The sequence below is a fragment of the Ornithodoros turicata genome, chromosome 9, assembly GCF_037126465.1.
Source record: "Ornithodoros turicata isolate Travis chromosome 9, ASM3712646v1, whole genome shotgun sequence".
Taxonomy (NCBI): Eukaryota; Metazoa; Arthropoda; class Arachnida; order Ixodida; family Argasidae; genus Ornithodoros; species Ornithodoros turicata.
This window is the reverse complement of record NC_088209.1, coordinates 21,091,307-21,110,165: the sequence shown is the minus strand read 5'-3', so window position 1 is coordinate 21,110,165 and position 18,859 is coordinate 21,091,307. Positions and strand designations below refer to the sequence as shown.

At 48.0% G+C, this 18,859-nt stretch overlaps 1 protein-coding gene across 1 annotated transcript in view; it reads left to right on the top strand.

Annotated features, from left to right (window-relative positions):
- Positions 1-18,859, top strand: part of LOC135368312 (tachykinin-like peptides receptor 86C) — a 119,038-nt gene that overhangs the window by 57,596 nt on the left and 42,583 nt on the right. The gene's annotated exons all lie outside the window — the stretch shown is intronic.

Sequence of the window (18,859 nt, the reverse complement as noted above, 5' to 3'; positions counted from 1 at the left end):
ATCTCGAATGATATCGTCATCTTCCCTGATTTGTTGAAAACGGGGGCGTACGCCTTTTTGGTGACAATTATGAACAGCATAAGTGTCACGAAAAAGGTGTACGCCTCCCGTTTTCAACAAATCGGGGAAGATAACGATATCATTCGAGATGATGTTTGGCTAGGAGCGTGCTATGCGGTGAAGTTCATTTTTAAGTGTGTGTGACCACCTCCGCACGACAACCCGTCGACGGGAGCGGAGATATCCAAGCAGTTTTGCCGCGACGCGGCGCTTCCGAGCCTCTATAGTTCACCCGTCACAGCGTTCGCTACCGCCACGCTAGGGCAATCCTGCTGAGACGTGTCAGCCGTGCCAATTGCCGTGCTGTTTCTACGTAATTTGGCTTCCGTCCCGGCGTTTACTCGTTTATTCCGCCCTAACGGACTTGGCGAGTCGTTTCCGTGATTATAGCTTGAACAAGCGTTACATCTGCGCCGCTGTCATCCAATCAAATGAATTTCTGCGTTCCGCACTGTAGTTGAACCGTTCAATCTCTCGACCGGGGAGCGTCAGATTTCGCCTCACTTTGCTGCAGTGCTGTCTCGCGCGGTGTGAGCCATGCAGCTCGCTATACCGGCCAAAATGCTCTCGACACAGACGCTCGGATCTATCCTTACTTTGTTTACATGCCGCTGACTTACATCCTTTCTTCTTTTACTGTCTAGACGTCGTGTAACCTGCCTCCGGTGGCTTCTTTTTAACGCAATTAGTGGCATAGTGATTGCCACCACAAACAAAGCACGAGAACCCGTTCTTCCTTCTTGGAGTTCTTTTCCTGTTTCCTTTTGGGGGCTTTCTTTTTCCTCGAACCTGTACCTTCTTTTTCTTCCCTTCCTTACGTTGGTTGGAAGTTGCTCTGTCCATCTGCCCTGGAATGGCACTTCCTAAGCCCTTTACAACTTTAAACTCTTCTACAGCGTTTACCATGTCACATTCTGAGGGCTTAACTTCGTTGTGTTCTAGGCTGAGTCTAGAGCTACGAACTGGTCAGCCATGAGCAACGATAACAAATACCTTGTCCCGCGGTAAGTGGGCTCACATCTCCATATTTCTTCTTCTACTGTCACCATCACCAGCAAACTTTGTTAGATCTCGTAGCTTCTCACCTCGTGTGCCTTCGCATATGCTACTACACAGCTCCGGAGTCTAGCCCAGAAGTTCGACTGCGTCTCGTCCTTGGCTTTGATTGCTTCCACGAAACACTACATGGCATCTTCGACTGGCAGCCACGGATCGTGCTGGAGCGCTCTGGAGCACTTCGACTGCTCAAAAGGGATCGCTCTGACAACAGCTTCGGCAGTTGTTTCTTTCTTCCGTCTTCCATCTTCTTTCTTCCTCCAGCTCGGAGCGCTCTGGCTTAGAGCATTGGTGCCTAGAGTTGGTACCTCTATTGATACCGCCAGTCGAATATGCTGTTGTACTCGCCCGGGGACAATCGGAGCGGTGCGAGCACTGCTTCTTTCACTGTCTTGTAGTCATTGAGGTCACCGGTACTCAGCTTCGAATAAAGTTGGTACCTCCTTTGATATGATAGGTAATAGAAGGTGACTCTGCATCCCCTCTGGCACCTCTACATACACTTCTATCCCTTCGAACCACATGGGTTCCTCGCAGTCGGCTGGCAGCTGCAGCAACACAGCTTTATTCTTCGGCCAAAATAGTTCCAATTCTCTTCACGCATTCTCATGGACGGCGTTTCGCTGTAGATAGAGCGGTCATCTTGTGCTCGTTCTAGCTCCAGCCTACGAGGGCGTTCCCTTTCCAGCTTAATCTGGAGTCACTGAATTTCTATACCCTCTCGCTCTCACTATACTTCTGAACGTGATTGCAATTGATATCCTGAGGCGGAACACACATAGAAAGGACAAATACATACAAAGCCTCAAATACCTCAGAACATCAATTGCAATCACGTTCAACAATTGCCGCTTGCGTCGATCCCGTCGTATGAATGTGTGTGTGAGTGTGAAAACATGTAGGAGTGAAAAGGGGATGGGTGAAAGAGTGGTTAGTTTGTCCCTTCAGATGACGCACCCTTGGAAGGCGCTGGGGAGGTGTGTTAGCTTAGCTCAATTGGTAAGAGCCCTGGACCGGTAATACAGAAAAAATGGGTTCGAGTCCTAAAGCTGGCTAACCTTTTCAGTGACTTCCTTTGTCACCCTTAATTTCTGAAGGTGTCTGAAACGCTACCGTTTCCGCTCTCCAGTTGTGCCATTTTTGTATTCTGTTGCCTTGCTTTACTGCGCGTAAGCATCAAGTAATGCGCGACACCCCGGGTGTCATTACTCGATTAACCGGCTGCTCTTACGTCAGCACTACGACGACCTATGCAGCAACTAACACTCGCCTACCTCGTACGATACGCCAGTCAGTCGTGGACGTTGCTTCCGTGACCATTCCCGTAACTTCTCTGCGTTAGTCGCTAACTCTTGCCATATTCGTCAACATACACACACACATACATTGGATGGTAATGGGCTGGGCGATTCACCGCCGCTGAGGCGGTACACTGCCCTATTTCGCGTTGGGGGAGGATGAAGGGATGATGATGAGGCTCTCAAAGAGCCGTCGCCAGACCGGTGGAGCACAAGTACTCCGCCAGAAGACGAAGGCCCTGCGACTGGTGGGCAGCGTTCGACCACGGACCGAGGATCTTCGCTAGGTTGAACGGCCGCTTGTCGATGCGTTGCATAGAGAGTTCCATTAGGGCACGCTCGTGGTGGTATTGCCCGCAAGCCAGGATGACGTGGCTGAGGTCGCCGTGCACTCCACAAGTGGGGCAGAGGGAAGACGAGGTGGAGCCGAGACGATGTTGAAAGGCAGGTGTAAAGGCAACGTTGAGCCTCATGCGGTGGAAGAGAGCAGTTAATGGGCGCGGTAGTCGCGGAGGAAGGACGAGAGAAAGCGTGGGGTCTACATCAGAGAGAAGGGAGTGAGCTATGTCGTGTTCCCACTGAGCCTGCATCTTGGGACCGGTGAGAGTCAAGAGGAGGTGTTTTCGGTCGCCCGACGACATCATGATCGGGGAAAAAGCTGCGTGCTGATGGGCGTTCAATGCGGCTCTGTCTGCTTCTTCGTTGCCGCTGATACCGACATGTCCGGGGATCCACTGCAATATTACAGTGTGCCCTACAATGGTCGCCTTCTTATAAGCTTGCAGGATGTCAAAGACAACAGGACCGAGGAGTCCACGTATCCCCAAGTTGGCCACACACTGGAGCGCGGGTCTTGAGTCTGTAAAGACGACCTAGGACTGAGCTGGACTGGCGGATATTTTTTGCATAGCAAATAGGATGGCGTAAAGCTCGGCACACGTAGACGATGTTCTGTGAGAAAGACGGTGACCACAGGAGACTGACTGGGATGGAATGACAAATGCCGAGGATGATCCACCCCGAGTAGATGACCCGTCAGTGAAAACTGACGTTGACGCCGCGTAGTTGTCGTTCATCATGCCCAGGGTAAGCTGCTTGGCGACACACGGGGCTGTATCCCTTTTCCTTCCATGCAGGCCAGGAACAGTTAGGCAGGTGACTGGGCTTGACAGAGACCATGGAGGGGCACTGGAAGCCACTGTCTTCACTACGAAACGCGGGACGCTAGGCTTCAACTGAGTCATCACCGAGCGGACCTTGCAGTGCTTGCGCCTCAAGATCTTCGAAACGAGCGGGTGCCGCCGATGATGGGATAAAAGGCGGAGAAAAAGTCGGCAGGTCTCACCGTAGCGAAGAACCTCCAGCGGGGAGTCCCTCGCTTCGGCAATAACTGCTCGGGTCTCTGCTGCTCGGGGGACGCCGAGGCACACACGGAGGCTTCGCGCCAGAAGGCACTGCAGCTTATGATCAGAAGATGTCGGCAGGCCATTCAGCACCGGCAAACTATACGCGAGGGACCCTCGAACCAAAGCCCTGTGGACGGCCAACAGAGAGCTCGTGTCACTGCCCCATCTCATGCCTGCCAAGCGACGGATCACTGCAATCCAACGGTGGATCTTGATCTCCAAGCTTGCAATATGCCTCCGCCAGGAGAGCCTAGCATCAACGGTGAGACCGAGGAACCTATGGTGAGACACGTGCATATTCGTCAAAGCTGCACTTGCTCTTCTGATATTCGCGCTTCACTGACAATGACTTTCTTTTTCCTTTTTTTTTTTACAGCGTCAGCTATATAGTGCAGACTTTCCAGAGATCGCGTAGGCGTCGTCGGCATTCCCATGGCCGCACGAAAAAATCTTACCACACACCTCTGTCAAACATGTTCACATTAAAGTCCTAAGGCTGGTTTAGAGTCCGATATATATATATATATATATATATATATATAACAGAGGGGAAAAGAGCCATTAAAAAATAAGTAAATGACGCTAGACGTGTTTGAAATTCAAACTTTTCCCCTCTTTTTAATTCACTGGCTTGCACTGTGGCATTGAGGAGTGCTCAGTCACCCTCCCAGGTGTATATCGCTCGCTGAGTGACCCCTGGTTTGCCAATCCCGAACGATGCGCAGCTACCCAGGGCTGACGAGCCGCAAACACGGCGAAACACGTGTCCTCTGGTGCTGTCGCATCGTTCCATGAGTATCTATCTATCTATATATATATAAACAAATAGGTTAATATATCAGACGGCTACGAAGTTGAATAAAAGTGAAATAATAAGACTTGGACTACAGATTACAGGAACGTTAACAAAAACTAATTTATTTAATGGGCAATTTAACACATAGATTAAAAAAAGAATAGTCGACGTTTCGACAGTGCCACTGTCGAAACGACGACAGTGCCACGCTACGTCACCATCACCTGGCACGCTACCGTCCTTGGAGCGATATATGGCAGGTCACCCCTGTGACTCAGTGTCTGTACAGCAGCTTGGGGGGGGGGGGGCATATGTTTATTAAGAAAAAAAAAAGAAAGGAATGGTTATGGTAGCTGGAAATGCAGCTGGTATCGCTTGATGACGTCCACGTTATCCGGCAACACGAACGTGGCAGAGACAGCGTACGAGGTGGTGTGCTGTAGAGTGCTCACGCAAGTATACAGTTCGCAGATGTCCCGCCATCGCTGCGGGAGATGCACATGGGATGGCCGAAAACGAGGGACATAGGCGGTGTGTGGCCGGTAATGCCAGGAATCCGCCTCGGCATTCGTCATACCATTGGCAGGCGTAGTGCGAGGACGACGCCTTTCGCATCCAACCTCATCAATTGTATGACACCCTTTTCTTTCTGCAGCACATCACTGATTTTACCCCGCGGGAATGGGCAGTGTTCACTGGCTCAAAATCTGCACTGCAAGCTATTGAAAATTCTGGCATACGATGCTCATCCGCACCCCTAGTGACGGATCCAACCTTGTGTACAAAGCAGGACACACGCTGGTTCTGCAGCGGGTTCCAGTCCATTCTGGTGTCGTGAGGAATGAACAGGCCGACAGTGCAGCAGAAGCACTCTGTCGTCTCGAAGACGGACAGGTATTGCGCTGGTGAGAGGAGACCGTTCGTTCCATTCTTTGAGGCCTCGTGACACCCCTGACTTCCCGCTAATGGACAAATGAAATTCTCCCCCCATCTATGCTGAGCAGAGTTGACCCAACGCTCACGGGTCCCGGCCAGTTCTCCAATCCCGTTGCGGCGTAGAATCACGTGCGTCGTCGAATAGGTTTCAGGAAGGGTAGCTAGTGTCCTACAGTCACCTACCGACAAATACGGCACAATTTGCACTAGTGCTTGGCTAGGCTCTGCACGAACACTGTCCCCAGCTCCGTCGCTGCTGTCCTCTTTCAGTTTCACTGTCACAATATTGAATATGAACAGACAATATTCATCTCTTATCTCTCCACACTTCTGACCTGTCGCCCAGCATTTATGCAGGAACATGCAACATAAGTCCGATTATGTGCTAACTTGCACTATGGGCATTTTCATGCATTGCAAAATTCGTACCAGTGCATTTGCATGACCCCAAAACATGCTGGACATGCACAGGACAAACACATGCAAAACGTGTAGATGTGCGCGGTCTCGTCATTACAAGCCCGGTACTTTATCGTGGCGAACCCTCTACGATCCTTTGCGTGGCTCGCTATGCATGGGCGTTGCTACGGTGACGTACGTGAATAGAATAAACAGAAGAAGAAGAAAAGTAACGCAGCGTGCTCCACAAACGTGCTGTATATATCAGACCGGTTGCGCTACGCCAGCGCGCCGTTCGACACTGCACCTTCGGATGTTGCAGTACAAACTGGCCTTTAATTGATTACCATCACCGTAACCACATGCCGCTCTGCAGTAGGACGGCACTAACCCGTTAACCACATGTCAGCGTGTTTCGCCCGTATGACGCGCTGAATGTCTTGTGGCTGTCCGATGATTGATTGTGGTTAATGCAGCGCGACGGTGCAAGTGGTTACCGCGTTATCACAAATGGCCAGCGCGTGTAATTTTAGTCGGGAATTCCCTTCTCATTGATATACAGGTGAGTAAGGGAGATGACAGAGTGGTGTTGAGCGGCATAATAGCATCCATCATCGAAAGCAATTCCTAGGATTGGTTTATTGCTTGTGTCTTGTAGACAGTAACTTCGGTGCTTCGTATGATCGCAACTTTTACCGCTTAGTGATATTCCTCGTTTTCTTTTTACCCGGAGAGTGGGCCACATAATTACAGCAGAATTATCTGCAACACATAATAAGAAGGACATGAAGAAGACAAGTTCAACCTCTCCGTATTGTTGTTAGTCCGTCCAACTCCAACTCCAATAACATGACGCGAGCCAAATACACGTGAGGCTGCAAGAACAGTACCCTGAGTCATATTGCGCACGTTTATGGCCAATTCGAGTGGTATTTCCTGGTTCTTTTTTTTTTCTTTTTTTTTTTTGCCATATTCCGAGCAGTCATGTTCAATTGGTCAAAGGGAAGCAATCTCGCATGTTCGCGTGGCGCTTTTCGAGCGCCAGAGATTCGCCAGCTGGCAACTTTTCTCGCCCGGTCTCGAGACGATCGAGCAGCGGGTTGGCCGACTATAACCGGTGTCGTCACATTCGCACTGCAACGGTGGCGAGTGCTCTCATTGGCCCGCACGTCGACGTTCACGTGGTTTAGCAGACGACGGAACCCGAAGACGGGCGACCGCAGTGCCCCCACAGCGTGATCAAACTCACTAACCCCCGAATTCGTAGATGTGACTTGATCTCAACTTGACTTGCAGATGCATTGGAGAGCGCCAAAGCACTTCAGAAACCCTGCCCAAACAGAACAAAACCTCCCGGGGTGTTCCTGTGGATATCCTTTCACGGAAATTCGGATCTCCCTGGGAGGCAGACATTTTTCCGACGGACGTCCCCTACATCACCGAGTGGCCACGGTTCAGACTTCCCACATATATCCGTCGTTTGTCCTCATAGGATGTTACATGGAAATATCTGGACATTGCACGGACTTACTTATTTACATGCACACGTCGTATGGATATCCAAACATCCGTAGAGGAGAAAGACAGTGATCCTCAGTTTTCGTAGAAATCAGCATTTTGCTGCCTGCCATTTTGTTTTAATCCCCCCCTCCGCACCTTTTAATTTCTGTTGCTCCTCTTTGTTTCCCGTACACGCCATGACGGAGAACGAACGCAGCGTTTTATTAAGAAAAAATATATAAAAGCTCCGAGAAGACCACCCATTCCCAGAAGCTCACTTCGAAAGGCAGTGCCATTCCCTTCCAAAGAGAAAACAGATCCCATATACTGCTTGTCTCGCGAGCATCCCCATATTCCAGATACCTTCTCGCCTGTGAACCAAAATGATGGGTGAGTTGTCTAAGCTTAATTCGATTACACACGCATACAACAACGCATTGAGAAATTGATCGGTGTATTAACTCGCTCAAGACAACGTCTGTGTTTCTTACTGGTTTTGGTTAGAGACATTCAGCTGGTACATCGAAAGTCAAACTTCGCAGTGCTACACCGCCCCTAGTTTATCTCTCTCCCGCAATAAATGATCCGTGTAACATCTCGACAGGGATCTAACTTGGACAATTCTTGAAACGACCGCGACCGGACATCCTGTGGATACAGATCCTGGGACGTCCATGTATGAGGCTCCCAGTGATATCCGTCGGATATAGATTTCCGAATATGGACCTTGGGATCTGTTTCGGACGTCCACAGGAGAAAGTGTTCTGTCTGGGTGCTCGGCTTCGCGAGTTCTTACCCAAGCAGCACAATGTACTGAAAGTCGAGTGCAAGAGGGGTGGACGGTATGTATCTTATCAATGTTCATTAGTTTCAGGAGTCTGTGGCCTTCCACCTACCCGCCCACCCCTATTGCACTCGACTTTCAGTACATTGTGCTGCTTGGGTACGCAGCGAGTTCGACTTGACACGTGTGGTGAATATGTCAAGTCAGCGTTGGGGCTACCTTGAACCCGACCTGGGTAACGCTCCAGTACGGCAGCTTCGGGAAGCCACATGACACTCAGAATCTTGCCTTGGCTTGAGTTTACATGAGCTGATGCGTCATCAATTTGTTTACAGGGACTTTGCACAAGTGTTGGTGCCAGATAACAGGTGTGACACGTATTATATGCCCTGACGCTAATAAGTAATGTCGCCTTTTCATACCGCAAAGCAAGTTTTAAGTGCAAACTTGAGCGAACATCTCGTTCCCAGACGCAGTTAACGATAGCAGGCTACCAGCTTGACGAAGTAAGCGAGCGGAAGGGTCTATGAAAGACGCAAACCGTCTTGAGGGCCGACAGGTCTTGGTTCAGACTTGCGCAAGTCAAGACACGGCTTCAAGTCAAGTCACATCTATGAATTCGGGGCTAAAACCGCTAGAAGGGGGAGGGGACCGTCACGTGATCCAGCTCGGGCGCCGACCTAGCAGTTTCCGAGCGCTAGGCTGTGTTGCCCTGAAATGAACACCCGAATTCGACATTACTACCGCTGGCCGCGCCATTAAGCCATCCGAAGCATAATGATTGTTCGCGGCTTGACGTCGCGAGTCGCGAGAGAACGTAGGTTGTTCTGTACGAACGTGAGCTCTGAAATCGAGGAACGCTCGTAGGTGCGCTCGCCTCGTGCCACGTTGTACACTTTCGAATTTCGCGCGCGATCTTTCTTCCCAGGAAAGAAAAAAAAAAAAAGAAAAGAAAAGAAAAGAAACTCAACGCACTACGTACGCTATGGGGAACAATTGCGATGGGTGTTTCTCGCCAAGCTTCACAGTTTTCCAATTTACAACTCTACCCTAAGCAGAAAAATTAACAAAATAGCTAATTGATTGCTCCTAATTAATTAATCAGCCGCCCTGAAAAATGACAGGCGATTAAAACACGCGGCTCCTCATTCACTCGCTTATGACGCACCGTGTTTTTTTAGACCCCGGTGCGTGTTAGCTTGGATATCCTGTAATATTCAAACAACTCAGGGAAAAGAGGTGCTGACACCAGGAATCGAACCTGGTTAACCAACCATTCGTCGAACCATTCGTTCACTTCTGGGTGTTTGAGGCTCGCGTGTATGTGTCGTCCCTATGATTGATTGATTGATTATTTAAAAGAAAACCAGGGAGAAATTGAACTTGTCTCCTGACTAGTTCTGCTACTCCCAAAAGAAAACAACAAACAAACAAACAACCCAAAACAAACAAAAGTACATTCCCCATCCCCAACAATAGTGTGTTAGTACACTAGGTGCAAGTGAATAAATCTCACTAGAACATGCAGAGAAAGAGATCCACACTAATGCAAAGATCCCTAATTGTGGTCTGCCTCGGCCATTTCTCGTCGTTTACATCCTACCGGTGCGTTCCTAAACCTACTCCAGAGTTCGTCAGATCTCGTGACACGGTTGTACCACGTGACCCTAGAGTAGCCAACCGGTCGAGTTGGTTTGGGAACGCATGTTACGCTCTCATCCAGTAAGCACCGCTTTTTTCGAAGATGATGGGTGGGAAGACGTTATGGACCTCCTACGGGATGGCTATATCCTTTCTAAAAATCATACAACACTAAAGCTAACAACTATCCAATCGTAGCAAGATTGAGGAAAAAGATGCACTCGCAATTCTTTTCCAGCAACTTAGGCAGCCTGAAAAAAAAACAAAAAAAACAAAAAAAAAAAACAATGCAACATGACGCGAATACTGCTTCGATGGCTATATAACTGATACGCATGGAATATAAAACACATATGCAGAGCACAAAATGCACGCCTGAGCCAGGAACCAAACGGTAAAACTTACTTTCGAAACTGCGGAAAGTGAATCACGCTTTGTTTCGCTTTCGAAAACCAAGTCAGAAAACGCGCATTCAAACAACTGTGCCACCTTGCTTCATTTCGGACGGTGTTATGATGGGCCATCCCAGCTTGTCTTGTCTTGAAGGGATTACCTATTGGAAAGCTATTCTCGGTGGTACGCTGGCTCAGTTTCGTTTCCAAATTTCCCGAGAAAGAGAAGCCGCAGCTGGAGTGACGTCACTGCTCGGTCTTACCCATCCCTGCCGACCTCAGGAAGGTGAGTTGACTCGACCTAGTTTTGAAACGCATCGAGTAACCCAGCCCCGTTTTGAAACGCCGCTTCAACTAGAATGCTACTCCGGAGTTATAACTTCGGTAGGTTTAGGAACGCACCTGTATAGGGAGTTTTCAACTACGTCACATTGTGACGTGCTGTTAACGTGGCATGCTCGTAAGGTCCTCCCACTAGTGGTTACGTTTCGTGCTAGCGGCATTGTAAGATGATAAACTGCGCTATTGTTCAATGCGACACCCATAGCTTTCATAAAAGAAAATGTGAGCATGACAATGACGATGCGTCTTCGGGATAAAAGGAGGGTACGGACGCGACCGGATTTCGAAACACTATCCGAGGCTTCGTTTTCTAGCAAATGCTAGATAATCTCGGCAGCTGCGCCGCAAAAGTCGGACCACCACCATGGCTGCCAAAGGCGTTCGTTTGACGTCAAGTGAAAACAGCCTATATGTTCCGATCAATGCTTCCCAGACACTGCTACCCAGCGAACCACCAGAAATATGAAACGTCTTTCCTCCCCCCCCCTCTTTTTTTGCCCGGCTTATCGCGACGCCACAAGCTTTTCGATTTCAGTGCATGAACAGCAATACAGAATATTGACTCTGAAATTTTATTTGACAGTAAATACGTGTAGTCAGAGTGGGGGAATCAGCCGGGCTAGAAAGCATCGCACAAAGGAAAACAGAAAACCGACGGGTACCAGCAGAAGCGAATGCTCCTAATGTCTAAAGTGCGCGCTTTTTTGTTACCGTTTCTCAAAAAGCGAGGGCGGAGTTTCGATATTGCAGCTCTCAATTTCGGCTCCAGCAGAGCTCATATCTGACAAGGGCTTAGATACTTTTCGAGCGGTTTATAGCAGTACGAGGAGGAAAAAGAGAAAAATGTAAAAAGGCTCTGCTTTCCGGCGCCCTGGAGCAAAGCGCTGTATGTGAGAGCTGTAACAATTTTTCCGTCGTAACTAATTACCCCTACAGTTACCACGTGAAAGTAACTTCCTTACTTTACAGTTATATTTTAACGGGGAAAAGTCGAATAAATGTCTCTTAAAATTGTTTTAGCACTTGTAGTGTCCAAGCGCAGATATGCGCACCGTATTATAAACACAGGACTTCCCATGGGCTCTATCAGCGCAGTGGGATTTACTCTAAGGCCACGAATGCTGCGTACACGAGATGATAAAATTCGTGTAATTCGTGGTTTGGAAAAACGGCAAGATATTGCAGCCGCAGTTGATTACATCAAAAAACGGTGCCTAGTCACACATACAAGTTACTTTGGCAGAAAAGCAGCTAGTAGCTGTAAAAAGTAACTAGTTAAAGTTAGGAGTTACTTTTATCTTGGTTACTACCCAGAAACTGCGTGAATCATAAGGCGCATCTCCAACCGACGAAATTCCCTCCCTCTGGGCGTTAGTGAAATTCCGCTTTACCCGTACTGCAGATTAACGCGCGGGATTTATTGGACACTTCCACACTAATTCCCACCCTCTGTTACTGTTGAAGAACAAGTATTCCAAGATCGGCCCGAACAATCCCATCAATTTTCGGGATATCGTCGGGCAAAAGAAGTTCTTTGCAGGAGGATCGTTTTTCACAGCTGCCCTCCTTTTCGAAAGGATTATCTTCAATCGTGTAGTCGTGTCTGTGACAGACACTGATTTCAAAGTTGTTTCTGAAGTCTAGGAAATATTGACACGTGACCTCGGCGTTTGAGTGAAATTTAGTAACGATTCGTTGCAACAAGAAAGCTTAGCACGACTGACTGACTGCGATTGCAAAGGCTCGTATAGTCACTGCAGTTCGCAAGTTTAGACATGTGACGTCAGAGACGCGTCATAGCGTCACGGCATCAGAAATTTTATGACTGAAGGAACAGGGTCTCCGATGAGCTTTACACGGCGAAGTATTTCGCAGAGCAAAGCAAGGACGAAAGCAAGTCCGAAGACGATATTGCGGAAGAAATGACAAGAGTATCCGAACGACGCCGGAAGAAACGAAGGAAGATTTGCTAGAAAACGTAAAAGACGTCACTGAACATGAGCTGGTATAGCTGGTTTTAGAAGACAGGGGCCACCGGCTCACCCTCCAATGGGTCCCTAGCCACATTGGAATAAGAGGCAATGAGGTAGCGGATCGGGCAGCTGCTGCAGCTCACTATCGCCGCTCAGCAGTCTCAATCATACTTTCGAATGGAGATAGGCGCTCCCTCTTGTCCGCGTTGACGTCGCCCTGGGCCCATCAGGAATGGTGTCATGACATCACCCGGTGGTCGCTTCTGTATGCTGTTGACCCAACGCTTTCATTTGTCATGCCAAGCGGTTTCCCTCGCCTCTTTACGTCTCTAGTGCGTCGTTTACGACTTAGCGTCGCATTCACCACTGCACTCCGGTATAGGCTGGGCCACAGCACCACGGCGCTGTGTACAACTTGTGGTTTACCGGCAACAATCCGACACATTCTCGAAGACTGCAGCCAGTACGTACGCGAGCGACGGGCCTTTAAATCTCAACTTGAAATGCTGGATCAGAGGCCATTCAACATCTGCAAAGTTCTCGGCCCATGGAGTAACCCTGGACACCAGTGCCGTGCACTTGGCGCTCTTCTTTCCTTTCGGAGGGCCAGCGGCCTCCTCCACGAACTGTAGGGATTTCCTTCCCTCGTCATCCTTTCATGTGAACCTTTTTGGAATGGGGTAGGGTCCTGCACTCAACGCAGGGAAACATCCCACATCATCATCATCCATTCATCTATGTTGTTGTTGTTGTTGTTGTTGGTATAGCATCAGACGACATGAGCAGACGAGCGACGGAAGACGTTGCTCTGGTCGTGCGCTGACAGAACCTTCCCGCGGCGCAGGGGAAGCTGGGTGGAAGACGTGACGTATCACTTAGCTGGCCAAGTGCACTCAACTATCGCTGAGGTTGCTTTGCTACCTTCACTTTCACATCTCCGCTCTCATCTCGGCTGGTAAAGTAGCCTGTAAGATTTATCCGGAAAGAGGAACAAAATTTCCGCTAATATCTATAGAACACTCTCCGAGTTGTTGAGCAACCGGTGATTCATGGTCACCGCCCGCATCGTGTACCATTACTTCGTGTCACAGGAGAAGTCAATCACCATCTGTGTGTCCTTACGGCTTCTAATGCGCATTCTTTTGTCTTAAGAGGCAATCCCAGAAGACAGGCGATATTTTTGCGGCAGGTCCCCGTCTGCGCTGGACGACACATCCGTCTAATTAAGCGAGATGTTTTATCCTCTGGCATATATCTCTCGCGGAGGCTCTGTATCGAGGTCTGATTGCATGGTTGCTTTGCCTCTCGTGGTGATCTATTGAGAGGATGACTATCCTTCCCGATGCTTTGCTATGGCGTCTTTTCGCAATGACATCCTTAATGCGACATCTTCTCTCTTCGGATGACCTTTTACCCCTATACAGTACGTCATTTTCACTTATTCTGACGTTGGGCATTGCTGACGACATTCGCGGTCTGCATTTCGACGAAGCTGCGTAATAAATTGGAATTTGAAATTGGAAACTTAGGTTGCAATACCGTTCACGTAACAGAGGGTGTTTTTCTATGTATTTGCCACGAGCCTTTTTTTTATAAAGAAGGCTACAACAACAACAATAATAAATGATGGAGAAGTGATGATGACATGGGATGTTTCCCCATCCCGTGGAAGAACGCTACGAGAGGCAGCATACATGCAGCTTTTTGCAGTTGCTGATGATGATGATGGTAGAAGGAAAAAAATGTGGAGGTGTGAGCCCGCTAACCGCTGGTTGAGCTACTCCAGGTCTAGTAGAGGACAAAAAAAAAAAAAAGAAATTAAAAACGTCTAAAAAGACGAGTTATATACGGCCATTCGGACATGTTCTGTAAGAAAATATGCAACTACTAGATGAATAATTACCTAAAATTCATTAACTAACTCTTTAATGAAGGGATTCCCAGCAAAAGTGAGACACCATAATGGGGAACAAATATTCGTTGAAAGCTATTCTATTTTTTTTTTTGAATCCTGAAACTGCGTTGAAATATTCATCGCCAAACTTTACTAATGCAAATTAGCTGAAACCGAAATCCCCAGCCCCATAGCGGTACCTGTACATAATTCTCCGGAGACTATAAAAGCGACACGATAGTGGAAGTTCAGCCACAGGGACTGGTCCCCTTAACATTTCAAACGAACTAGACTACAACTCGCGGAATGCCAACTCCTGAACACACAGATTAAAGTATGCGTTAGTCGTCGCCAAGCATGCAGTCCAAAAGCTGCAAACGAGACAGGGACACCGCCATGTTGACTTCGGAAAAAGTCTAGGCACCGAAACTCAAGTTATAGCGTCGCTATATTTATTTTCTTATGCAGAGTTTAATTTCTACGGTCTTTCTGCATAGTGTCTGCTCGCACAAGTCTGTCGTCGTCGTACGCCACCGGAAGTTTGTTCGCAAGCAAGTAACGACTTCCGTGTGTCAAACATCACTAAGGGTTTCCTGCACAGACCCTGTACTTTGTTTTCTGTATTTGTTCTCGATGGCGTAAAGCTAGATTTAATGTGGACATCCACGATTTTTGGGACTGAAGACAATCGCCGAAGTAGGCGTCTGTCCTTCATTTATGAACAGTCAACGCTTCTTCGTAAATCATTTATGGATCGAGGTCCCCTTGGCCCCTCTAGCGAGTGATCGAACCACAGGAAGTTATGGCTGCTCATTTCTCGAATATAATGAGACTCTTTCGGAAAACTCCGACGCCTCAGTACAGTTCCCTCACAAAAAGAAGGAAAAAGCGAAAAAGAGAACCGTTAAAGCCGTAGCAAACTTTTCGAAGGTATTCCACGTCGCGACGGATGAATTGCAATGCTCTCTAAGTCCACCAAATCAAAACAATAACTTATCGATTGCGGAATTTGAACTCCATTAGGCTCGCGAATGGAACCTCAAGGTTCCACGACGGATGCGCATGCGTCGCAACTTCCTTTCGTTCCGACGCTTTACGCATGAGTTGCTCATTTTTTCTACACAGGCTTTCTGAGAAATCTTTCCTTTCAGGTGTATGATAATGTGCTACTTAGGGACGTGTGCACGAAAGCGAGAAGGAGCGAAGAGCAAAGGCAGCGGGGCAACGTTCTGCTAAATTTGGCGTGAGACTGACAGGTCGAATAAGTCTTCATCTCTTTCTTCGTTGCTGCTCTCCGAAAATATGCGAGAAAGCGATTTTTACATGGGTTCACAATTTTGCAGTTGTGACAAGTATGATTTTGACATAGAATAAACTATCATAGTTGTCTCGCCACGTAACGTCACGAATTTTCGTAGAATAAACATCACAAGGGAGATAGATAAACATCGACACGAGTTGCGCTTCATTCAAATGTTGTCTTAATGTTGCTTGTTTGTTTATAAGTGGAAAAAAGGAGAGAAAGGAAAAAAAGAAAAAGAAAAACTGTTGTGTTTTCAAGGGGCATACCTCTTTTTGTGAACTGTATTATTCGATGCTGTGAGATTGAGTTGAAGGATGCAAGGTGGGGGGTCGCTTTTCTTTTTATCAACTTTCTTGCGAGTATTAAGCTTTAGGTTGCTATTAGATGATAATATTCCTTGATGACACTTCAACGGCATCAGGTACTCCATCCTTCGTTGGGCCGTGTAACGAGCTACTAAGGTACTTAGTAGCTGTAAAGAAAAAGTGATATTCTATTGTGTAAGGTACGTGGTATTACAAAGCAAAAGACAGGCAGTGTATGACAATGAAAAAATGGCTAGGAAGCAAGCGAGCTGGTGAAGATGATGCAAACCCCGAGACTAGGGAACACAAAGGGACAGGCACAAAGACGAAGTCTGAGACTTCGTGTTTGTGTCTGTCCCTTCGTGTTTTCTAGTCTCGGGGTTTTACATCAGGCAGTGTATGTTTGCCGCGTAGTTTAACTGTCCTTTGCCTGTAGACCCTAAGACACACATAAAGCCCTTACACGTGTGACATAGCACTGTCAAGTCAATTTCGGAAGAAGGGCTTGGTGCGTGTAGGGCGGTGCCTGGTGGGAAATCATCCCTCGTTCATCAGGCAACAGTGATATGTGTACGCAAGAATGATTTTCTGCTCCTAGTGGTTACATAGCCGACGCGTACCAGACTTTTACAGCGATAGCTGCATCGGGGAGGCTTTGCTGTGATTATGGCTAGAGGAGCTTGCAGAAACGAAATGACCCCCGTGCCATGACTTCACATCACATGGTACATTGGCACACACACATGACAAGCCGTCACACCACCTTCAGCGCCGCCAGTGGCCGGCGCGGTAGTCAATCGCAGCGCAGGGAGAGGGAAATAAACCTGAATTTGCGAACGGTATGATCGTCGCCACTCTCTATACATCGCCTGGAACCTCGCTATCGAATAAGGTAGTTCTTTGAATAAAGAAAATGGGGGAACTGTTGCCTCTGTGTTTGCAGCGACACAACCGTAAAAACATTGCGCCTCATTGCGCGAAATGAACAGCTATGGCTGTAAGTTCACTAAAACAAAGCAAAGTAGCGCTCTATGTGTTTGACCTGTTTTAAGCGCTTTTAGGGAAATGGCTGTGAGTTCCTCGCACATTGGGACCTGAAGGGGGTGGTTTTATAAATATCTTCATAATTATATTCTTTACTATAGGCCCAGTGCTCTGCGCCTGTGATGTAGTTTTGCCGCCGTACTTGACGGACAATGCGAAGTTGGTGGCAACTTCGACCGTGCTGCCGGAACCTTCAATTTTAATTCTCTGAAAAACTACGAGTACAAGTGGGAAGAAAATTATGACATAAGAGTAGTGGGGGTTCAGGCTATCGTATAGATAAATTTTCTGAGATTGCTCACTCCACTGCTTTACTGTAACTTTGATTTATAGCTTCCTAAAAGTGTCGTGCAGTACGCGCGTGCTGCATTGCGGACCTTGTTTCCCAAGGCTTGGACGCAAGGCTTGCGCTGTCATGTCGCTTACATGCACAAAAAGGGTCTGTAGGAAAAGGACAACCGGAAGTCCAAACGATGTGCAACGTTTAATGCGACTGAACGAGGATCCGACCTGGTATCACGCGCGAAACACGTAGCCGACACGCGCAAAACCTAGCGGCTTGTGACTTGCGCTTCCGTGTCGTTTTCTGTAAGATTTCTTACTGCGCTCCGTGCGGCAGATGAACGAAGTCGTGTCGATGGCCTAGAGTTGCAGCTTGTTCAGCAGCTGAACTGGCCTACGAATGACAGCTCCATCAGAGAGCTGTACCTTACAAACACGGATCACCCCGTCGCTTGCGGGATATGTTTCAATAGGGTCACCTTTAATAAACACTGAAAGCGAGGTTTCTGTTACGCAAGTAGATGACAATAATTCTCTGTGAAGAATCAAAATATATCGTCAAAATATACAGCTGTACATTAGCTTTGGTGAAGATTAGGGTCGGAGCCCCCCCCCCCCCCCAACAATAACAACAGATACATGAATGATGACGAATGGGGAAATTCGCCACATGAGGTGGGGGACTCACTACCCCAGAAGCACAATGGACGGAATGAGACTGAGACCCTCAGCGAAAGCATACATTCGCGAATATCAATTACTGTTGGCTCGTTTTGGCCATTATGGCGATCACACATGCAGAGGCTGACTTCTCTCTCTGCGATGTATGTATGCCTTTAGTGAATCTGAGAACGGCATGAAATGTAGTCCATCAAACATAGCAGAGTTACTCTACCAGAGAAATTGTACTGCGTCGCCACCAGATGGCGCATATATGTCTCTTGTAGTTTCGGAGCCGGCGCACTATTCGCTGCGACCTGGAGTGAAGCGACGAAAGTCGTATCAACATTACATAACAAGGAGTGCACGTTTAAGCCCCGCCCTACACTTGTTCCTATTGATAGGAATCACTTGCTCCATCACTCAAGGTCACAAAAAGTAGTGTGTCCAGACCGAAACTACCGAAACTACAGAAATCACCTGGCGTCGCTGCTGTATAAATTCTTCGGTGGGGTAACTCTGTTATGGTTGACGGACTGCATTTCGTGCTGTACTTAGGCTGAACACTGGTATGACACCTTTTCTTGTATGGTGTCGCCGTCTTTGTTGTCTTGGGAGCACTTTCAGAGGCAGTGGAAACACCACGCCAGTTCCGTTGGTTCCAAGAAGCACGGGATATACTGGAAACTGGCCACGAGACACGGGCCGACAAACGCCAAGTCGGTGGGGCCAATTTAACAGCTTACGATCTCACCTCTCTTGGATTCCGAGACTGTGCAAGCAACTGG